The sequence below is a fragment of the Bos javanicus genome, chromosome 3 (assembly GCF_032452875.1).
Source record: "Bos javanicus breed banteng chromosome 3, ARS-OSU_banteng_1.0, whole genome shotgun sequence".
NCBI lineage: Eukaryota > Metazoa > Chordata > Mammalia > Artiodactyla > Bovidae > Bos > Bos javanicus.
In genome coordinates, this window is record NC_083870.1 from 48,001,050 (window position 1) to 48,023,886 (window position 22,837).

A 22,837-nucleotide genomic window follows, 5' to 3' on the forward strand; every position below is an offset into this window, starting at 1 on the left:
ACTTTTTTTTTTTTAAGGAAGTCTTCTTACTTCAACATAACCATCCATCCTGATTAATTGTTACCTGTATTGTTACCTTGCTTTCTTTTCACTATCGTTCTATTGTATCCAAAACTATTTCTAGAATTTTTAAATTTACTTTTTAACTTTATAAAAAAAATACATGAGCATTAACCCTTACAGTACACATACCATAAACTAATTTTAAATGCATTGTTTTTTAACAATGAAAATGAGAAAACAGCATATCAAAATTGTAAGATACAGTTACAGTAGCAGCAAGAGGGAAACTTATACCACTATATGTCTATGCTAGCAAAAAGGAAAGTCTAGACTTAGCTATTTCAGTTTTACCTAAAAAGACTTCTTTAAAAGGGGTAATGAAACCCTAAGTAAGCTGAAAAAAGGGGGCTTTTTAAAAGTCTTGAAACACTTACACATAAAGGTTATTTACTGTAGCTTACTTACTTATAAAGCTACAGTAATAAAGACGGAGTAGCATTGGAGGCAAGATAAACAAATAGACCAAAGAGACAAAGCAGAGTCCAGAAAAAAATCACAATCAAGCCAATTGATTTCCGAACACAATCAAAGGAAAATCAGTGGGAAAAGCATCTTTTCAAAAATTGGTTCTACAAATATTAAATATACATATGGAAAAAGAAGAAGGAGGAGAAGAAAAGGGGAGGGGAGGGAGAGAAGAATGATATCTGCCATAGGAAAAGAAGTTCGGTCCCACCTCTGCTGCTGCTGCTTAGTCGCTCAGTCGTGTCCGACTCTGTGCGACCCCATGGACTGCAACCTGCTAGGCTCCTCTGTCCATGCGATTTTCCAGCAAGAGTACTAGAGTGGGCTGCCATGTCCTCCTAATCCATACCACACAGCGTATTAAAAAAAATAAACTCAAAATTAATTTTAGACCAAGATGAAAAAACTAAAACCATAATCCTTCCAGAAAAAAAAGATCTAGACAATCTTTGTGATATTGGATTAGGCAAAGATTTCTTAAATATACTCAAAAAGCAAGTATATAAAAGAGAACTTTGATAAACTGAATTTCACCAAATTTTAAATGCACTCTCCAAAAGACTCTGTTAAAAGAATGAAAATACAAGACACAGTTTTGGAGAAAATATTTACAAATCACATATCTAATAAAGAACTTTTATCTGGAATAGATAAGATTTTTTCAAAACTCAAGAAGAAAGAAAACAACCTAAAAAAATTGTTAAAGCATTTGAACAGACACTTCAATAGGGAAGGTATATGATGACCACTAAGCACTAGTCAAGGCTATGGTTTTTCCTGTGGTCATGTATGCACGTGAGAGTTGGACTGTGAAGAAAGCTAAGCGCCGAAGAATTGATGCTTTTGAACTGTGGTGTTGGAGAAGACTCTTGAGAGTCCCTTGGACTGCAAGGAGATCCAATCAGTCCATTCTGAAGGAGATCAGTCCTGGGATTTCTTTGGAAGGAATGATGCTAAAGCTGAAACTCCAGTACTTTGGCCACCTCATGCGAAGAGTTGACTCATTGGAAAAGACTCTGATGCTGGGAGAGATTGGGGGCAGGAGGAGAAAGGGATGACAGAGGATGAGATGGCTGGATGGCATCACTGACTCGATGGACGTGAGTCTGAGTGAACTTTGGGAGTTGGTGATGGACAGGGAGGCCTGGCGTGCTGCGATTCATGGGGTTGCAAAGAGTCAGGCACGACTGAGCGACTGAACTGAACTGAACTGAAGCACTTGTTGTTTTAAAATGGTGTAAAACTACTTTGGAAAACAGTTTTTCAGTTTCATAGTCATAGATATTGTATATTTTATTACTTAAAAGTCTATGAAATAAAAGCTAACTTATAGTGACATCAAGCAGATCAGCTGTTGTTTGGACTAGGGTGAGTAGGTAACGGACAAGAGAAGTGGTGGGCAGGAACATGAGGAAAACATCAGCAGTGATGGATATGTTTATTATCTTGATCATGATGATGCTTTCATGGAATATGTATGCATCAAAACTTAGCAAATTGTAAACTTTAAACATGTGCCATTTGTTGTATGTAGATTAATCCTTAATAAAGTTGCTAATAAAACAGCTCCCATTTTGAGAGTATATTTGTCTCCATTATGAAGACATTTATTCTTCCATCTATCATTCTAGTTCCCTTAAACTATCCATTGAATGTTTAGAAGCCATGTGGTCCGTTGCACAGTTGATAATTATTAGGTACTCCTGTTTAATTGAACTATACATTATTATTCAGTGTGCTGCAGTGTGCAGGGCCTGACAAAGGTCCTTAAAGATCAATACCTCAGTTCTTCCACTGTAACAGGATATTTAGCTTGGTGTATGGCTTCCCAGAATAAAGAACACATCTCTCAGCTTCTTTTCAGCTTCAGGCGTGGCTATTTAATAAAGGAGTGACAAATGGGTGTGAATGCAAACAAAGCCTATAACTTTTTCTTTAAAGAGAAATGCTATCTTTATTTCCTCCTTTCTAACACACTGTTGTTTGAAAGGATAGTTGGTATCAAATAGTTTTGCACCATATGGTAGAGAGGGCAACAAGATGGGAGAACCTTGGATCCTTGTACATCTTGGTGGAACAAAGCTGTCACATTAGCTCTGGAATTTCTACCTCCAGATTGTTATCAGAGAAAGAGAAACAAATGTACTTACATATTGTCCATACCACTGTGATTCGGGTCTCTATTTTCTGCAAAACCTACATGCTAACTGTCATAAAATTTGATACCTGTACTGAAGTAGCTTCCATAATAAACCTTAAAATACAAGATGATCAGAAGATTCAAATATCAAAATCAGAATTTCAAATATCAGAATCTGGAAAGGCGATAAGTGCTTTGTTCTTTAAACAAGTGTTTACACTTCAGCCCATGTTTAGAAAGCAATTTCCTGAAAGGTGTAGCAATAGGAAGAAATGTAGGGAAAACTCCAAATGGTGATGTACAACGATTACTTCTCACTTTCAACAAAGTTCTATAAAAGAGAGATACAGGCTTATTCAGTCTGCAAGTAGAGATGGAGAAGAACAGAAATCTGGGAAAAAGAGAGAAGTGCTTGTTGTCTATGGCCTTCAGTAAGTAGCAGATTTATAATCTGGCTATTCTGAAAGTTGTATGGCTGTATAGGCCAACTTTTTTTGTTCCCAGGTGTAAACTGTTACAAGTGACAGAGTCAACACTGAAAGACACATGGCTTGTAGATTTTTCAACTTATCTAATATCTGATGCAAGTAAGTACTGGTCAGAGCCACAAAAATGTGTCTTCATAAAATATAAGATTCATGAGTAATTTTGCAAAAAGCATCTATGATATTTTTGCAATTTCTGTATAATCAAGTAAAAGGAAAATTAAAATTAAAAACTAAATAAGTAATATTGAGAGTAATTCATGTGGTTGTTTTCCATGTAGTATTAACTTATTTAATATTTTAACTGAAGGGTTTTGCTTTATTAATGCATTGTGTTTGGAGCCCAGCAGTATAAATTATAACATTTTACAATACCTAAACTCTGATGAAATTATTAAAGTGTCATAACAAGTCGAGTAGAAAAATCATAGAGGGACTATTAATGATTTAATAGTTCTAGTTCATAAGGGAATGCTAATCCCACTGAAGTACAGAAGTTATGGTTATTATGATTAACAACATATAAGAAAAGAAATAGGAATGTGAAATTCATATTAAAAGCATGATATAAAATGCAATTATTATAAATTGACAGTGATTCATGCCATAAAATTTAAGCTAACTTTCCTAGGAAGCCATTACCTAGTGAGTCTGAACACTTATATGAATATTTTTTCATAGGGAGAGTACCTGACACTCCCATTTTGATTAACCTCACCACTAGGTGCTTTCTTCAGGATGAAGAAAGCTCTGTCAATGATGCTCCCAGATCTCTGAACTTTTCCACCATTTTCAGGAGCCTCCCTTTTGCCTTCCCTCTGTTCTTTCCTTGAGAGGACTTCTCATACAACTGGAGTAGCTTTGTTCACAGGCTCGGGGAGCAGGAGTACTACGAGTTTATGACCATGAAAAGGTTCTTAGCCAGCAACTGACCTGAGAGGGCAGATGAAATTCCCGCTTCTTGGTACTACAAAGGTATAACTCTGATGCATAACTTCACTTCAGAGAAGCCATCACTGGATAAGGAAGAAGTAACCCTCCACAGCACTCGGCCTGGGATTCCCTCCTTACTTGGCTACTACCCGCTTTCCCTCTTATTTTCCAGCTCCTACTTTGCTGCCTTCTCCTAGAAGCACTTCCTTCCACTCTTACTTTTCCTCTCCCTCCTACTTTTTCTTTTGCAAATTCTTTCTTAAAGTGAGGAACAATGTGACTGAACCAGATCCTCTAATCAAGTATAGCACCGAGTACATTCTTGTATTTTGTCTTCTCTGCAAAATGGTTAAAAGGCATTTGTAGGAAAACTAATTTATCAGTTATTCTACAATGATAATGTTGCCAAAATGAACTTGGGTCTGCTCACCTGCTTTATAGTAAAGCTAGTTTCCTGGCATTGGGTTGTGATGAAGTTGTATACAGCCTTTATTTGCAAGGCTCTAAGCAAGGAAAATGGGCAGTTCATGCTCAAAAGATCTGAACTCCCAGATGGCTTTCAGGGAAATATTTTTAAAGGCAGCATTTAGAGTGAAGATAACAGGGTGCATGACTTTCTTCTGATTGGTTGGTGGTGTGGTACTGGGCTGATGTTTCAGGAATCTTAATCACCAACCTTCTAGTTCCATCCAGTCTGGGTTTTACACGCTCCTCATGGTCAGCATGTAATCATCATCCTCCACCTGGTTGGTGGTCTTAGTTCCTGAAAAACGACTCAAAGGTATGTGTCAATTTGTTAGGTACATCTCTTGAGGAGGAACTAGGACTCGATCACTGAATTGTTCTCATTACTTTTCTTGTTTAACTGCTTTTCCTTTGTCTCTGCCTTCCTTCATTTCCCTAATTAGTAACTGCTTGAATCTGCTCTTTGCAACTCAGAGAAAACCTAGGAGACTAAAGCTTTTTCTCCACAAACAAGAAATAGGTGACATGGAGGAGCTTTTGTACTGGGGGGATCCCACAGGGCCCTGTTCAATTTCAATTCCCTCTTTTCTTTGATATTTTTCAATACTGAAGGGAACGGGGGCAGGACAAGAAATGGAACAAAGTTTTGGATAGTTAATCATAAGCTTGGCATGGGAACTGGGTTTTAGGAGGACTCAGTTTCAATAAGAGGAATGCAAACTGCATATATGCCATGCTGCTGCTGCTACTGCTGCTAAGTCGCTTCAGTCGTGTCCGACTCTGTGAGACCCCATAGACGATGGCCCACCAGGCTCCCCCATCCCCGGGATTCTCCAGGCAAGAACACTGGAGTGGGTATATATGCCATAGCCTGTAACATATTATAATGCTCTAAACACCATTTATCACTTCATCTTGGATAGCTTATTTCCTCTTTTCTTCAGAATCCAAAAGCTGTAACAATATCCAAACATACTACTTATTTGACTCAGATAGCATTAAAAACTTCAAGATTCTGTTTTAAAATTATCTTCTTTATAAATATTTAATATCACAAATACATTTTGAAAATATGAGAAAATACGTGACATGGATCAGCAATAATCAAATAAACATAAAACACCAATATGGAATTCACACCAAGTAGAAGATGGAATGGAGACTGCATTTTCACATCAGGTCACATCATTACCTGGATCTTTTGGGTATAGGAAACACCATTCCTTAAAGGTCAATTATGAATGCATAATAATAAGAACAATTTGGTATAAATGTGTATACAAGTCGAAGAAAAATTTATTGACAGCATAGTTTTTTTGTTGTTCTTTCTTGGAATATCACTAATTTTGGGGTGGGGGAGAAACTGAGTTACTGGCTTGGAGATAGTCAGCTATGTTACTATTTCAGTTCTCTCAATTCTCTCCAAATACTTATAGGAAAATCTGTCAAAGAGTTGAAGACTATTTCTACAAATGAGATATAGAAGGATGCTGGAACAAAGTGAATAAGAACACAGAATTTCAACTATCAATGGAATTATTATCACACACTTACATTCTCTGGTGCTAATCACACACCTTGCAACACACCCCCAGGTGGCACTAGTGATAAGGAACCTGCCTATCAATGCAAGAGACAAAAGACACGGGGGTTCAATCCCTATGTCGCGAAGATCCCCTGGAGGAGGGCATGGCAACCCACTCCAGTATTCTTGCCTGGAGAATCCTATGGACAGTGGAGGCTGGTGAGCTACAGTCAAGAGGTCACAAAGACTTGGACATGACTAAAGTGACTTAGCACACATGCACACCACACACATGATTATTTATTTAGATCCTCCAGCTCAAATCTTACTAAGAAAGTATTCTGTCAGATGTTATGGAAAAACCCAAACAAACTTTTTGACCCACTCAATATACGGACTAAACCCATGCCAGGATTCTAGTCCAACCAAAACCCCTTGTAATCAGGCAAGGATGTTCTTCTTCCATCTTCCCACCCACAGTAAGATACAGCCAATAACAAAACTGATGTTGAGACTGGTACAGCACAAGCTTTATTCAATGACCAAAGAATGGAGATCAGAGAACATAGTTCACAAATCAACTTCACAACTCAGTTCTGGAACAGATACCACACATAAGAGGGTCAAGGTAAAAGGGAGGGAATTGGAAAGAGTGGGAGGAATATTCACATCCAATAACAGGAGTGTGGCTTGGTGTGTGTTTGATACAAAAATCCTTTTAAGTCCTTGTATGGACTTTTCCTTTTGTTGTCATGGAAACTGTCAACAGTCATGTAGATGATGGGTGTGTCATTTATCATGCTAATGCATTCTGCTGACAAATGCTCAGTCCTATCTGACTCTTTTTGGAACCCATGGACTGTGAGCCCACCAGGCTCCACTGTCTGTGGGATTCTTCAGGCAAAAATACTGGAGTGGTTTGCCATTTCCTTCTCTGGAGATCTTCCCAACCCAGGAATTGAACCTGGGTCTGTTACATCTGCTGCACTGGCAGGTGGATTCTTTACCACAAGCCTCACCTGGGAAACCCATGTTAATACATTACAGTGAGCATATAATGAGATTCAAGGTCTACTAGAAGTCAAAACTTTCTGCCATCTTGTGGCTAGTTGGTTCTGAGTAGTTCTTATTTTTCTCTTTGCAGCTTCCTCTGGAAATTTAGATAAAAGCAATTGGTTTCACTTGAGGGAGGGCCAGGGTATGATTTGGGGACAATTGCCTTGGTAGCAAATACCACCTCAGCTACAGCAGTGGTTTGTTTGGACTATCCCATGAGAAAGTCCATTCTCCAGATCATTCTCAGTGGAAAGAAGAAAGCCTACTCAAAGTTCAGTAATAAGCCTGACTCCCCTAAAATAGTCTCCATCATGGGGTGAAGATCTATATTGTCTCTGGCTATCCCTCAAGACTGATTAGCTCTATATGGGGAATAGATTTCTTTTACCTTCAAAGATCTCCATTTTAACCACTTACTTATCTGCAAATATTAATAAATACATCCTAATTCAAGTTCTCAATGGTCATTACAAACTGCTGTCTTCCCTTTCATTCTCTTTGTGATGAAATGGCAATTTTCTGTTTTCAGATCTGCTGTTGCATAGTCTATACCTGCTGTTATGTTATGTAGTAAATGACTGGTCATGTTTCCTCTTTCAGTTTGCCTCAGTATTACAATCAGATCAGATCAGTCGTTCAGTCGTGTCCGACTCTTTGCGACCCCATGAATCGCAGCACACCAGGCCTCCCTGTCCATCGCCAACTCCCAGAGTTCACTCAGACTCACGTCCATCGAGTCAGTGATGCCATCCAGCCATCTCATCCTCTGTCATCCCCTTCTCCTCCTGCCCCCAATCTCTCCCAGCATCAGAGTCTTTTCCAATGAGTCAACTCTTCGCATGAGGTGGCCAAAGTACTGGAGTTTCAGCTTCAACATCATTCCCTCCAAAGAAATCCCAGGGCTGATCTCCTTCACAATGGACTGGTTGGATCTCCTTGCAGTCCAAGGGACTCTCAAGAGTCTTCTCCAACACCACAGTTCAAAAGCATCAATTCTTCAGCACTCAGCCTTGTTCACAGTCCAACTCTCACATCCATACGTGACCACAGGAAAAACCATAGCCTTGACTAGACAAACCTTTGTTGGCAAAGTAATATCTCTGCTTTTCAATATGCTATCTAGGTTGGTCATAACTTTCCTTCCAAGGAGTAAGCATCTTTTAATTTCATGGCTGCAATCACCATCTGCAGTGATTTTGGAGCCCAGAAAAATAAAGTCTGACACTGTTTCCACTGTTTCCCCATCTATTTCCCATGGAGTGGTGGGACCGGATGCCATGATCTTTGTTTTCTGAATGTTGAGCTTTAAGCCAACTTTTTCACTCTCCACTTTCACTTTCATCAAGAGGTTTTTAGTTCCTCTTCCCTTTCTGCCATAAGTGTGGTGTCATCTGCATATCTGAGGTTATTGATATTTCTCCTGGCAATCTTGATTCCAGCTTGTGTTTCTTCCAGTCCAGCGTTTCTCATGATGTACTCCGCATATAAGTTAAATAAACAGGGTGACAATATACAGCCTTGATGTACTCCTTTTCCTATTTGGAACCAGTCTGTTGTTCCATGTCCAGTTCTAACTGTTGCTTCCTGACCTGCATACCAATTTCTCAAGAGGCAGATCAGGTGGTCTGGTATTCCCATCTCTTTCAGAATTTTCCACAGTTTATTATGATCCACACAGTCAAAGGCTTTGGCATAGTCAATAAAGCAGAAATAGATGTTTTTCTGGAACTCTCTTGCTTTTTCCATGATCCAACAGATGTTGGCAATTTGATCTCTGGTTCCTCTGCCTTTTCTAAAACCAGCTTGAACATCAGGAAGTTCACGGTTCACATATTGCTGAAGCCTGGCTTGGAGAATTTTGAGCATTACTTTACTAGAGTGTGAGATGAGTGCAGGAAGTGGTCAAACAAGAGATGGCAAGAGTGAATGTCGACATTCTAGGAATCAGTGAACTGAAATGGACTAGAATGGGTGATTTTAACTCAGATGACCATTATATCTACTACTGCAGGCAAGAATCCCTCAGAAGAAATGGAGTAGCCATCATGGTCAACAAAAGAGTCCGAAATGCAGTACTTGGATGCAGTCTCAAAAACGACAGAATAATCTCTGTTCGTTTCCAAGGCAAACCATTCAATATCACAGTAATCCAAGTCTATGCCCCAACGAATAACGCTGAAGAAGCTGAAGTTGAACGGTTCTAAGAAGACCTACAAGACCTTTTAGAACTTACACCCAAAAAAGATTTCCTTTTCATTATAGGGGACTGGAATGCAAAAGTAGGAAGTCAAGAAACACCTGGAGTAATAGAATTACAATAGTTGCTATTAAATCTTTATTTGTCTATTGTTATTAATTTTTTTGAACTCTAGAAATCTTCTTTAGACCTAAGAAGATTTTCTTAAGGTTGAATTTAACCTTTTAGCCCAAGGGAAAGAGATCTTGGACCAACTGCTATCCCAAGGGAAGGGGAAATAAGTAGAGGACTTTACAAAAAGTTTTAACTTATGTTACCGAATTTAAGAGCCTAGAAAATACATTTTGTGTCAGAATGAATTAAAAGCTGAAGCCATTCCAAATTGTTTTGAGCCATGTTTTCACAATGTTAATTTATTTAAGCTGTTCAGACCTCATCTCAGATCACATCCATCATAATAATGCTAACACTCTTAGATCTAGGACACAATTTGTCATTTAAAAGAAATGCATGGAATGCTATATTTGAAACACCTTATTTTAAATTACAACAAATCTCTAAAGCAAATATCCCCTGCCTGGAGCTACATTTGTTAATTCTCCATTAAAATGCATCCTTTTCTCACTGTTCTAATGAGCATACCCACCCATTTACCATGAAATCATTATTAAATATTGATCAGAACCCTAGCCTCATCCAAAGGTATAGTACGTAGTTAATCATAGCTTCAAAGAGAAGCTTTTGTATTTTAAACACATTTTGGAACTTTCTAAGGCAAATCATGTAAAGATTAGTCCTTAGATTTTAAACTATGCAGTTAGCAAAATGAGGCTTATTTATCCATGATTTGTGCTATGAAAGATGGGACAATCTGAAGAATATATAAAAAGAAACACAGGAATAAAAATTTTCCTCTTTTTAGCTATTAGATTAAAAATAATTCATGACTCATTAAAGACAGTACTGAAGAATCACTCAACAGGGGACTGTTGTAATAGATAAAGGGACTACCTATTACCTATTGTGAAGTGATCATTCAACTCTGAGCACAAGAAAAAAGTAAGAGTTTATAGCTACGGGGTGGGTGTTGGGAGGGTTGGTGGATGGAGAATTGCTAAGAGAAAATATCAGAGGTGAGGAGGCATTCTGGCTAAAGCAACCTCGCAGGATTCTTGCTTTAGCAGGTCAGGCTGATCACACACGATCAAGGGTGGTGAAGGGTGAGAAATCCAATCAGGTATCAAGGACAGCAAAAGTGGCTGGATAGGATTCTTCCTAAAATTGGACAATGGAGAGATGAAATTGTAGGAAGACAGCTTTAAGCTCTAATTCATAAAATTGAAACAGGCTGTCTCGGGGGGTGTAGTGTATTTCCTATCTCCTGTGATTTTTAAGTCTAGGCCAGATAGCCACATGATGGGGAGGTTAATGGTAAAGTTGACGTGCTGAATTTTAAATTTCTTTTTAGTCATAAATGTCTATATTATACCTAAATGTAACTGTTGACACCTATAGGTTTTTATTTCTCACAGTGTACACATTTTATACATTAATAAATATACCTCTTTCCTTCTCTTAATGGTGAGCTCACTATCAGATCCATCATTATTTATCTTGTTCTTAGCAAATTAACCCCTTACACACAGCAGGGGCTCCATAGGCTGTGTTTAAATAATTAAACATGCATTTCTATACTCACTGGTATGTTCTTTTCCAAAAATTATCCAGTCAAGTCTTTATGTCGGGTGTCCCTGAGGTAATCATGGGCTGGTTATATTTTATGCCATTTAATATTTATATTTATGAGTTACTACTAGCAGTTAGTAGATAAATTTTACACATGTATTTTAAAGAAGTTAATTCAGAACAATAGACGCTCAGCACAACCACTGGTGGAACCCAGATTATTGAAACTTTTCTCAAGATTTTTCTTGACTTCTAAAAGCTAAAATCAGAAAAAAGAAAAAAAAGAAACACTATTTACTATATACACTAATGCAGAAAGAGGGAAATAAGCATTGGTTCTCATCCCTAGAAGAACTGTTCCTGTTGTTGTTTCATTGCTAAGTCATATCTGACTCTGCAACTCCATGGACTGTAGACTGTCAGGCTTCTCTGTCCATGAGATTTCCCAGGATAGAATACTGGAGTGGGTTGCCATTTCCTTTTCCAGGGGAATCTTTCTGACCCAGGGATGGAACCCATGTCTCCTGCATTGGCAGGAAGATTCTTTACCACTGAACCACCAGTAAAGCCCCCCTAGAAAAATAGAGGCTCCCTAATCTTGTGGGTTAAAATTGCCAAAGCCAAAGCATAGTGAGATTAGTGAAAAATATAAAGTGTCTGGGAGGAAGAAATTTTCCTCTACCTTCCCAGGTCCTTCTGGCTGGTCTAAGAATTAAATTGATTAGTAGGAGAAAAATCAACTAAAGTTTAATAGCATATATGAATGGAAGAGGGGCTTCCTTGGCAGCTCATCTGGTAAGAATCTACCTGCAATGCAGGAGACCCTGTTAAGATTCCTGGGTCAGGAAGATCTTCTGGAGAAGGGATAGGCTACCCACTCCAGTGTTCTTGGGCTTCCCTGATGGCTCAGATAGTAAAAAATTCCCCTGCAATGTGGGAGACCTGGGTTCAATTCCTGGGTTGGGAAGATCCCCTTGAAGAGGGCATGGCAACCCACCCCAGTATTCTTGCCTGGAGAATCCCCACCAACGGAAGAGCCTGGCGGGCCATAGTCCATGGGGTTGCAAAGAGTTGGATGTGACTGAGTAACTAAGAACAGCACAGCACACACATGGAAGAGACTCAGAAAAACTGAGTAACTTGTCAAAGGCCAAAGAACCGTCACCTTAAATATTATTTTCAGCTAAAGACAAAAGAGGATGTTGAGGGCAATGACTTGAGACTTCAAAGGGGAGAAAGGCGATTGACATAGAGATGAAAAAGCAAATGTTTGGTAAACAAATGTTTGCTGGGCAGTGCAGAGACAAAGGGACACAGAGGAATACTAACAGACTTTGCTAGGTCCCTCCCACCAGGTTCATAACATAGTTATGTATGGTAATGGCGCCCTTCCTGAACAGGTCCTCCATGTACATTTTTTAGACAGTTAAGGGGAAAATCAAAGTATTTTGTCTGGTCTTCAGGGTGTTGATTGTTTTAGCTCAAAATAGTCCTTATGTCAAAGAGATATTTGGAGTGGCAAATTTTGTTCTCCTACAGTAGGCAGGACATGGTGCTTGGATAAAGAGACTTTTACAGAAGCAAGTGGGTCATCTGTATTGATATGATGGTGCTAGGGGCTCCAAAAACTGTGCAACAGGCAGATGGTTTAGCAAGATCATAGATGATCTGCCAAGTGGAGCCTGGCTTTCTGCAAAGAGTACTCAAACTTAAAACTAATCATTAAAGTCTACTTTATTATTGGCTTCAAGAATGCTAGACATTCCAGTAAAGAGTTCTTATAAATTAAAATGAGTGCACATACTTCCCTCATTATCCAAAATATAAATCTTGGAGTTTTGCCATGTTCACTCTCTGACTGGAGAGAAAAATGTTAAGAGAAAGGATTTTTAAGGTGGCTGATCTGCAGAGCATAAGAGGTAGAAAGCAAAAAAGAGCTGAAGACACTAAACATATAGTGATCAAATATGGCCTGATTAATGTATTGGATTCTGGGCATTCATTTTTTCATTCATTCATACAGCATATGTTTATTAAGCCCCATCCATGTAACGCATGCTCAAGATGAAGAGATATACAAAGCACTCTGAATTCATCAAGCTTACAATCTAGTGGGGAAAGTGAACAAGGCAGGATACAGAATCCAGCTTCCTCTGACATCTCTCTGCCTTTTTTGCAGGGGGCATTTAGTAACCATGAAGGGATGGATTTGAACAAATAAATCAATCTTAAGGAATTAAAGTAGCCTGGCTCTTATTTTAACATTCACTAAATTACAGGCATATCATCAAGGAGTACTGAAACCATGCTTGAAACTTTCTAAACCTTTATTGAAATTGTTTAGGGCCTCTCCAAGAGGCTGTAAGAACAGTAGTAAAATTATAAGTAGTTTTCTTTATAACCTGTAACTAAATACAGACTGTAACTATGATTAATTTTTTTTAATATTCTTGGTGTTTCAGGACTATTATATTAATAAGGCCATCATGCATCACTGTTGTATTCCAACAGAACTATTAGTCTCTGTACCAAGTTAGTGTAATTACAGTCTAATGATTTACACTATTATGAAAGCCCTAAATATTTTACTAAACTGAGTACAGTATATAAAAATTAATTTAAATGGCTTCAGGCTTGAAACAATAGAATCAATGATGAAAAAATGTCTTTCATTTTGAATAAGAAAGCAAAGATTTCAAAGGAGAGTATTTTTTTCTTAAATAATTGAAACTGTAGTAAAAATATAAAGGTTTAAAATAAAAATATGAACAGCCTCTTATGATAGTTTGATTCCATCTTATAAAGCAATCTTTGTTAACTTGAGATAAAGGATAAAGTTTCTAAAACTAAACAATTTAGGGTCTTTTTCATTTTATGTGGCTATGGTAATGAAAGATGAGAGGAAACTTGTATATACTAATGGTAAAATGCACCCTGCAATATATACTAATAGATACCTCAGAAATAGAAGACAGTACTGGTGAACTTTTAATGCTCTTTTTATGGGCTTAAATCAAATATTTAAGTGATAAATTTCTTAGTATGGGGGATATAAATATTCAGCGTGCCGTGTGCTCAGTGGTATCCGACTCTTTAAAACCCCATGGATGGTAGCCCACCAGGCTACTCTGTCCATGCAATTTTCTAGGCAAATACACTGGAGTGGGTTGCCATTTCCTACTCCAGAGGATCTTCCCAACTCAGGGATCGAGAACTCCAGTCTCTTGCATCTCCTGCATTGGCAGGCAGATTCTTTATCACTAGGTGACCTGGGAAGTCCAAATATTCGAAAATATAGGCTTATTAATTGGATAGTATATGTGAGGGAAGAAACTAGAGGAGGGGAAAGCCTGATTGTGAAATTAAATAAGACTAATAATGTTAGCCTAAACCATAAACATTCTAATTTTAAAATAAAACAATATTTAACATGGCAAAACATATAATTAATGTTCATCACACTTACTCAAGTTCATTTAATTGATTTGAAGATTCTATACATTTTTATCACTAACATGAAAACTTTAAGGTAGAAATCTTTGTTTCTCTCCAGGAAGATTCCATCCTTGACATCGGTTTTCTTGCTGCAGGAGATGGTTAATTTTAGTCAGAATGGTGCCCAGATTAGACATTATTTCTCTAATTTCTGGGAGTGCTTGCCAGAGTAATTCCAGATCAGATTAGCATTTGAATCAATGAACTCAGTAGACAGCCCTCCCCTACGTGGGCTGTGTCTTCCAGTCTGTAGAGGGTCTGAATAGAATACAACACAGACAGAGGAAGAAGGAATTTGCACCTTTACTTGTTGAGCTGGGACATCTGTTCTTCTGTCCGTGTACTGGGATTCAAACCATTGCCTTTCCTAGTTCTCAGGCCTCTGAATTTGAGCTAAATTATAGCCCTGGCTTTCTTGGGTCTCCAACATTCAGACAGCAGATTGTGGGACTTCTCAGCCTCCATAATTGTGAGAGCCATGTCCCCCTAATTATTCTCTTCATACATACGTACATACATACGTATGTATAACTATCTCCTGTCTCTCTGGAGAATCCTAACTAATGCACTATACAATCTCACCTCATTGGAAATCTGGTTCTCATTTACTTAGTAGAATTTAACAAAGTCAGCCCAATATACCAATTTGCAAATGTGCCACCTGTATGATTTTGGAGGTTTCAGATCATAATCCTTCTTTAATTATTTCTTTCAAGGGGATATTTTAATTCATGTTTCTGTGAATTCAAAACAGTATGGGTGGATACCAGAAATCATTCATTTTTTTACCCCTAATTCAATCACTAAAACCCTCTGTTATAGTGGCAGCTAGTTCTGGAACTCCATGGACAGGGTATTCCTTGCAGCATTAACAAGTTAAAGCTTGTTCTTTAAATAACAGCGTCAATTTTCCAGCACAGAAATGGGAGGAAAATTCCAGGAGCTTCAGGTGCCAGTTGAGTACAATTCTGGGCCCTTTAGAGAAACTACCACCTAAGCTTTTTAAAAGTTATTACCAAGAAGCTTGTATCACTGACCTTGTCTTGGTCAAGCACAAAAATTCTTTCTAAGGATAGCACGTAAGACAGAGCATCTCTCATTTTCTTTCAAATCTAGTGAGAAAAAGATTAAACATTTTTCCTCTCCTGGAGAAAAGCCATCACTCTTGGCGTGATGGTGTTGGTTAGCCAGAAACAACCACCAGTGAATTCCCACCGCTTCTGAGTTCTCATCCCTGTCCCCACCCTCATTGTTGTTCAGTTGCTCAGTCACGTCCCACTCTTTGTGACCTCACTGACTGCAGCACGCCAGGCTCCTCTGTCTTCTCCTGTCTCCCAGAGTTTGCTCAAACTCATGTCTAATGAGTCAGTGATGCTATTTAACCATCACATCCTCTGCCACCCCCTTCTCCTTTTGCCTTCAATCTTTTCCAGCAGGGTCTTTGCCAGTGAATCAGCTCTTCGCATAAGGTGGCCAAAGTATTGGAGTTTCAGTTTCAGCATCAGGCCTTCCAATGAATATTCAGGTTTTATTTCCTTTAGGATGGACTGGTTTGATCTCCTTGCAGTCCAAGGGACTCTCAAGAGTCTTCTCCAGCACTACAATTAGAAAGCATCAGTTCTTTGGCACTCAACCTTTTATATGGTCTAACTCTCACATTTCTACAGGACTACTGAAAAAACCATAGCTTTGACTGTATGGACCTTTGTCAGCAAAGTGATGTCTCTGCTTTTTAATAAACTCTCTAGGTTTGTCATAGCTTTCCTTCCAAGAAGCAAGTGCCTTTTAATTTTATGGCTGCAGTCACCATCCAAAGTGATTTTGGAGCTCAAGAAAAAATCTGTCACTGCTTCTACTTTCCCCCTTCTTTTTGCCATGAAGTGATGGGATTGGATGCTATGATCTTAGTTTTTTGAATCTTGAGTTTTTTTTAAAAAAAAAAAAACACCTGTTTCTCTTGGAGTGATGGTGTTGAGTAGCAGGAAACAATCCCCGATGAATTCCCACCACTCTGTGTTCTCATCCCTGCCCTCCCTCTAACTTGCTGAAAAGCCCTGTGAGAATTCATTTCCTTTGCTGGGTCACCTGCTCAAAGAGTGCACTTAGATGGAGCACTTCCTCAGGTGGAGCACTCTCTCCTTCTAACACACTAAACTGGGTGATAGGATGACTTTGCTGCAGCTGCTAAGTCGCTTCAGTCGTGTCTGACTCCGTGCAACCCCATAGATGGCAGCCCACCAGGCTCCCCCATCCCTGGGATTCTCCAGGCAAGAACACTGGAGTGGGCTGCCATTTCCTTCCCCAGTGCATGAAAGTGAAAAGTGAAAGTGGAGTCACTCAGTCGTGTCCAACCCTCAGCGACCCCATGGATTGCAGCCTTCCAGGCTCCTCCATCCATGGGATTTTCCAGGTAAAAGTAGTGGAGTGGGGTGCCATTGCCTTCTCCGACTCTAGCTAAGAACTAATTAAGCTTTTGAGTATAACTGCTCATTTTTATTATCTTCACTAGGGACCACTAAACCAAAACTTTATTATATTTATTATGAATTTCATCCTTGCACATTATTAAAACTCAGGATAAATTAAAAATTTTTAAAAATCACTGATTTTTTAAAAATCACTTAATGATTTGAAATTTTTTGGATTTTATTTTATTGTTCTTCAAAAATATATTAATTTACTTTACTAATAAAAATGTTTTTTAAGATGTAAATAAATAAAATAAAACCTATGCCAAATCAGTTTTTATTTAAGGTTGGTCAAAATTTAGATTATTATCATAGAGCTATACAACTCATTGGAAAAGACCTTGATGCTGGGAAGGATTGAGGGAAGGAGGAAAAGTGGGTGACAGAGGATGAGATGGTTAGATGGCATCACCAACTCAATGGACATGAGTTTGAGCAAACTCCAGGTGATGGTGAAGGGCAGGGAACCCTGGTGTGTTGCTGTCTACCGTGTCACAAAGAGTCGGACACTACTGAGCAACCGAACAACAGCAACACAGAACTGGGATTACAAAATCTAATTTATTCATGTATCTTTTAAGAAAAATATGTAAATAGGTCTTAAGGTACCTCACATGGCCTTTGGCTCCTTTCTTGCTGATTTCCTGCTAGGCTCGCTCCCAAGCAGAGCTGCTCAGATCCCTCCAAGCCAAGGAGAAGTGGCTAAAAGACAGAGGTTAAACCACTCAAAACCAGCATTTGTTGATCAGACTAGAAAGAAATGTATACAGTAGATTAGAGAAAAGTATTTAAACACCTGAATTCACCCTAGATCTTTAAAGCAATGATCTAATTTTTAGCAACAGTAGCTCTTTCACAGGTGTGGGAAGAATGTTTACTTCCATTGAACTAATTTATTCTAAATTGAGAAAACATTTAGGAACTGAAAAAAACTAAGAGGCTCTTGTTTTCCCAGGACAGGAATAAAAAGGAAAAGGAGAAGGAGACTAGACCATGAAGCTCAATATTTCAATTTTTTCTCCACTGACTTGAGTAAATGATGTCTATTTTGTTTTTTAAAAAGCACAGTTCACAGGTGTGGCTAAAATAACAAATATGCTTGCTTACTTTGCTAAAAGTAATTAAAGATGTCATTTGCTGACAAAAACAAATGCACACCTTGTATATAAAGCTTGCTATTTTTGGTTAAATAAAATGTTTTGCATGCCTTATTTCAGGAGATGGTTGTTGTCTTAGTACATCAGGGGAAAGTCATCTTTGAATTAAGAGTTAACTCACCTTTCCTCCCAAAGAATTAAAAAGTTTCTGCTCTAATTGATCTTAATAATTGCTCAAAAAAAAAAAAAAAAGCACCCTCATTTTCTTCTGCAACTGCAGCAATAATGTGAAAAAAAATAAATTACTGTTTAAAATGTATAGCAAATAACTTCTGAGGGAAAAAAACAAACCAGCATCTAGGTATCTACCTGTGTTATAAACAACATAGCTTATAGAAGTGGGCTTTTCCTAAGAACCACATCTTAAAGTGCAATTTTTGTGCCTAATGATTTAAACTGAAATTTAAATAAAATCCATCACGTTCACATTTCCCTCTCCGTCTCCCCACCTCCCACAATACTTTTCTTCGTGTGAAATAATCCAAACTTCTTTAGCTTTTCCTCCAAGGACCCATTTCCTAAACTAATCATTTTTAGTCACTCTCTTTTGAGCTTTCTCCAAGTTTTCTACATCTTGCTTCAAACAAAGGGCTTCAAATTGAACCCTGTACACCCATAAAATCCTGATGAATGCTGATCATAGAAGTAGCTCCCCCTGACTGCTCCTCCTCACAGAAGAAAATAGTCTTGATCTCATAGCTTCCTTAACCATTAGAGGCGAATGCTGTTTCTGACTTGAGTATTGGGTCATGGGGTATAGTACCTAACGTTCTGCTTCTCCATTTAAATTTCTAGGTCATAGTCTAGCAAATACAGCTACTTCTCAAACAGCCCCTGTGTGCCAAGCCCTGTGCTATGCACTTTGCTTCTTTTTTCCTTTAATTTTTATTAGAATATAGTTGATTTACAGTGTTGTGTTAGTTTCAGGTGTGCAGCAAAGTGAATGAGCGAAATATGTATACATACACACACACATATATATGTATGTATACATACATATATCCACTCCTTTTTAGATTCTTTTCCCATATAGACCATTGCCAAGTATTGAGTAGAGTTCCCTGTGCTATACAGTAGGTCCTTATTAGTCAACTATAAGTTTATTTTCTACATCTCTGCCTCTTAAAATATGAAAACACTGCTATTATCCGTATTATGTAGAAGAGGTTAAATAAGATTCCCCGAGGTCACAGAACCTATTTTCCAGAAACTGGGGTTCAATTCCAGGTGTGACTGATTCTAAAGCCCAGTCACAAAGATTCTCCATGGATTCTCATGTTTCATGTTTAGTAACATAAAAATCACACAGAAAGCCCTCAAAACTGAGCACAAGCGCTGACACACTCCATAGGATAGTTACTGTGTTAAGATGGTCAGTGCTCACTTTTATTCCCCTCCCCTCTTCCCAAGCCCCGCACATCTGGAGAGGCACCAGCAGGGAGGTCAGGCACCTGAGCCTTGGGGAGCATTTCCAAAAGCAGAGGAACAAGGACTGTCTGGCGCCCTCTAGTGGACAGTGTTATGTGAGGAGCCACAGATAAGCAGAAGTGTAACCGTCTTAAGTTGGTTAACCTGGTCAACAAGTTAGTTTGTTGCATTTTTTTTAAAAGAATAGGTATTAAAACAATGGAAATTAAATTATGTGAAGAATCTTTGAAGCACTTGAGATAAAATTGGAAAATCAAAATTTGCCTCCTTTAAATAAAAAATCATTTGATCACATATTGACTTGTGTATTGCTTTTATGTGGCTCATGATATTTTCAGTTGTATACAATAAAGGGAAAAGATACTGATAAACCAACCATGAGATAAGAGCATTTTAGACCAGAAAGAGAACGACAGGCATACCTCCTTTAATTGTGCTTTGTTTTACTGCATTTTGCAGATATCTCATATTTTACAAATTGAAGGTTCGTGGCAACCCTGCATAGAACAAGTCTGTCGGTGCCGTTTTTTCCAACAGCATTTACACACTTCATCTCTGTATCTCAGCTAATTTTGAGAATTCTTTCAAATTCAATTTTCAGTTCTGTACAGAGCTTCAACATTTAACCTGTTTCCTTACTTTTGTATTTGCTATGGTGATTTGTGATCAGTGATCTTTGACGCTACTTCTATAACTCTCCAATGATGTTGTGAAAGTGTGGCACTCAATATGCCAGCAAATCTGGAAAACTCAGCAGTGGCCACAGGATGGGAAAAGGTCAGTTTTCATTCCAAACCCAAAGAAAGGCAATGCCAAAGAATGCTCAAACTACTGCACAATTGCACTCACCTCACATGCTAGCAAAGTAGTGCTCAAAATTCTCCAAGCCAGGCTTCAGCAATACATGAACTGTGAACTTCCAAATGTTCAAGCTGGATTTTAAAAAGGCAGAGGAACCAGAGATCAAATTGCCAACATCTGCTGGATCATCAAAAAAGCAAGAGAGTTCCAGAAAAACACCTACTTCTGCTTTATTGACTATGCCAAAGCCTTTGACTATGGATCACCACAAACTGTGGAAATTTCTTAAAGAGATGCAAATACCAGACCACCTGACCTGCATCCTGAGAAATATGTATGCAGGTCAAGAAGCAACAGTTAGAACTGTACATGAAACAACAGACTGGTTCCATATCAGGAAAGGAGTATGTCAAGGCTGTATATTGTCACCCTGCTTATTTAACTTACATGCAGAGTACATCATGCGAAATGCCGGGCTGGATGAAGCACAAGCTGGAATCAAGTTTGCTGGGAGAAATATCAATAACTTCAGATACACAGATTGTAGGGTAAGAAAGTTAGAGAAGGTGAGGTTCCGAAAAAGAACAAGACTGGCACTTTTCAGGAACAGATCATCTTTAATGAGGCGAGAAGGGGCAGCAGTCAGATTAGTGAGCTGCTGCACTAATCCAAGAAAAGAGTAAGTATATATAGGCATATATGTGGAAAGCTACTGTCTTAAGGGGGCCTGTTCTTCTCCAAGGTTGTTCGGAGTAGTTATCTCTTAAATGGCTGGCGCAAGGAATTCTGGAGATTGGCCAGAGGCTGGACCAGCTGGGGGCTGTGCATAATCAACTTTACTGTCCTTTTTTTTTCCTTTGGGTAAGAGAGTTCTTTGTTTTGCACAGAATGGAGGGGAGGACCTAGAGGGGAGTTTTAACTCCAGGCTATTTTTAAGCCATTGTAACTTTCCTTCATTCCAGACCCTAAGGAATATATATAAAAAGAGAAAGGTGGACACCGTTAATGTTCAGGGCTTCTTCGTGCTGATAAATGAGGGTCAGAGGTTTGTGGTCTGGGAGGAAGGAAGTCTAAGGCCTGTAGTGTAGATTTTCTATTCTAGCCGTCAGGGTCTCAAGCAAAAGAACAGTCTTGACTTGGTCTCGGGAGATGGCCCTAATCCATTCTTGGAGGAAACTTTAAAAGAGATTGAAGAGACAGGGTCCAAATAAGAGGAATAAAATGATAAATACCAATGGTCCCAAGAAAGGGACCTACCAAGGGAGGGCCTGTTGGAACAGGTTTGGGGGAGTATAAAGGTTTTGTAACTCTTTTTTGTGGCGTTCAATTTTGTCTCTAGGTTCTTTGACTCTGTGCTGGACTATGTCCGTTTCATTAACAAAATAGCAGCAGTCCTCTCCTAGGAAAAGGCAGGTCCCTCCCTTTTCTGCAGTGAGAAGGTTCTGCATTTTGAAGGGCCACAGGAGCTAATGAGTTAATTTGTCTTTGGACTGAAATGAAGGACTCCACTACCTGCTCCATATTCTCATTAAGTCCTTGGGACAGCTTGTAGTAAAAATGGGCTGAGGTTGAGATGCTCCCGGTCCTGGTGTCTAGGGCTGCCGCTATGCCTGTCCCAATCAGGAGAGGGCTATGACAGCTCGTCTTTTTCTGTGGGAAAGTTCCCCTTGTGGGTAGACTATTTGTTCTACCTCTTCTTCTTTGAGGAATGTTAGGCCCGGGGTCAGGAAGACCAAGATGCAAGGTCCAGGGGGGTCAAGGGGGAGACATGAATATGCATAGGTCCCACAGAGAATGAAGATTTTTGGTTGGTGCAATTATTTGTGCTGTTCCAGAGAACCCAAGTGGAGCAGAAGGAGGGAGCAGAGTTTGTAAGACCAGTGTAGTTGGGACTAGAGTAGTTAATACAGGTTAGGTTTGAAGAGGCTGAGAGTAGGACATTGTTAGAGACTGGCCCAATGAGTTGTATAGTTTTTTGTTGGGAAGAAGATGTATAGTTGTCCTATGACAGCCAGGTTGAGGGTAAGAGAATTGCTCTGTGTGATGAGGGAGACAGTGACATGCATATCCAACCCTGGGATGTGTGTTGTGTGTACTGGAAGAATTGGAAAGAAAAGTTGAGAAGGCGGGTAAGGTATTGGTTGCCAGAGTGAGGTTTTAGGAAAGGCTGTAATTGGGAAAGGAGGTCTAGGTGTTTATAAGGCTCAGTGGTCACCTGTAACCAGGAAATTATGTTCTTTATAACTTGCTCTTATTTCTTTTCCCAATTTTGATCTAGTACTCCACTCCCGTCTGAGTACCCCCAGTGGGTAATGGGATAGAAACATATGTTTCTTCCATTTGGCTTATGGCAGGTGCTTAAAGAACTCTCTCTCTTTTGTACTTTAACAGTGAGTAGGGATTTGTACTCCCCCCCTCCACCCCGAGGTTCATGGTGCAAGGTCTTGGAGCCGTATCATAACATGAGGAATGA

General features: G+C 39.0%; 1 long non-coding RNA gene and 1 pseudogene across 1 annotated transcript; one reads left to right on the top strand and one right to left on the bottom strand.

The window, feature by feature from the left end:
* Nucleotides 1–22,837, top strand: part of LOC133244247 (craniofacial development protein 2-like) — a 175,334-nt pseudogene that overhangs the window by 72,291 nt on the left and 80,206 nt on the right.
* LOC133244248 (uncharacterized) lies at nt 14,478–16,378 on the bottom strand. Its single transcript, XR_009735342.1, has 2 exons — nt 15,548–16,378; nt 14,478–14,599 (listed from the first exon to the last, which is right to left on the bottom strand). It is a non-coding gene; the product is annotated as an uncharacterized LOC133244248 (long non-coding RNA).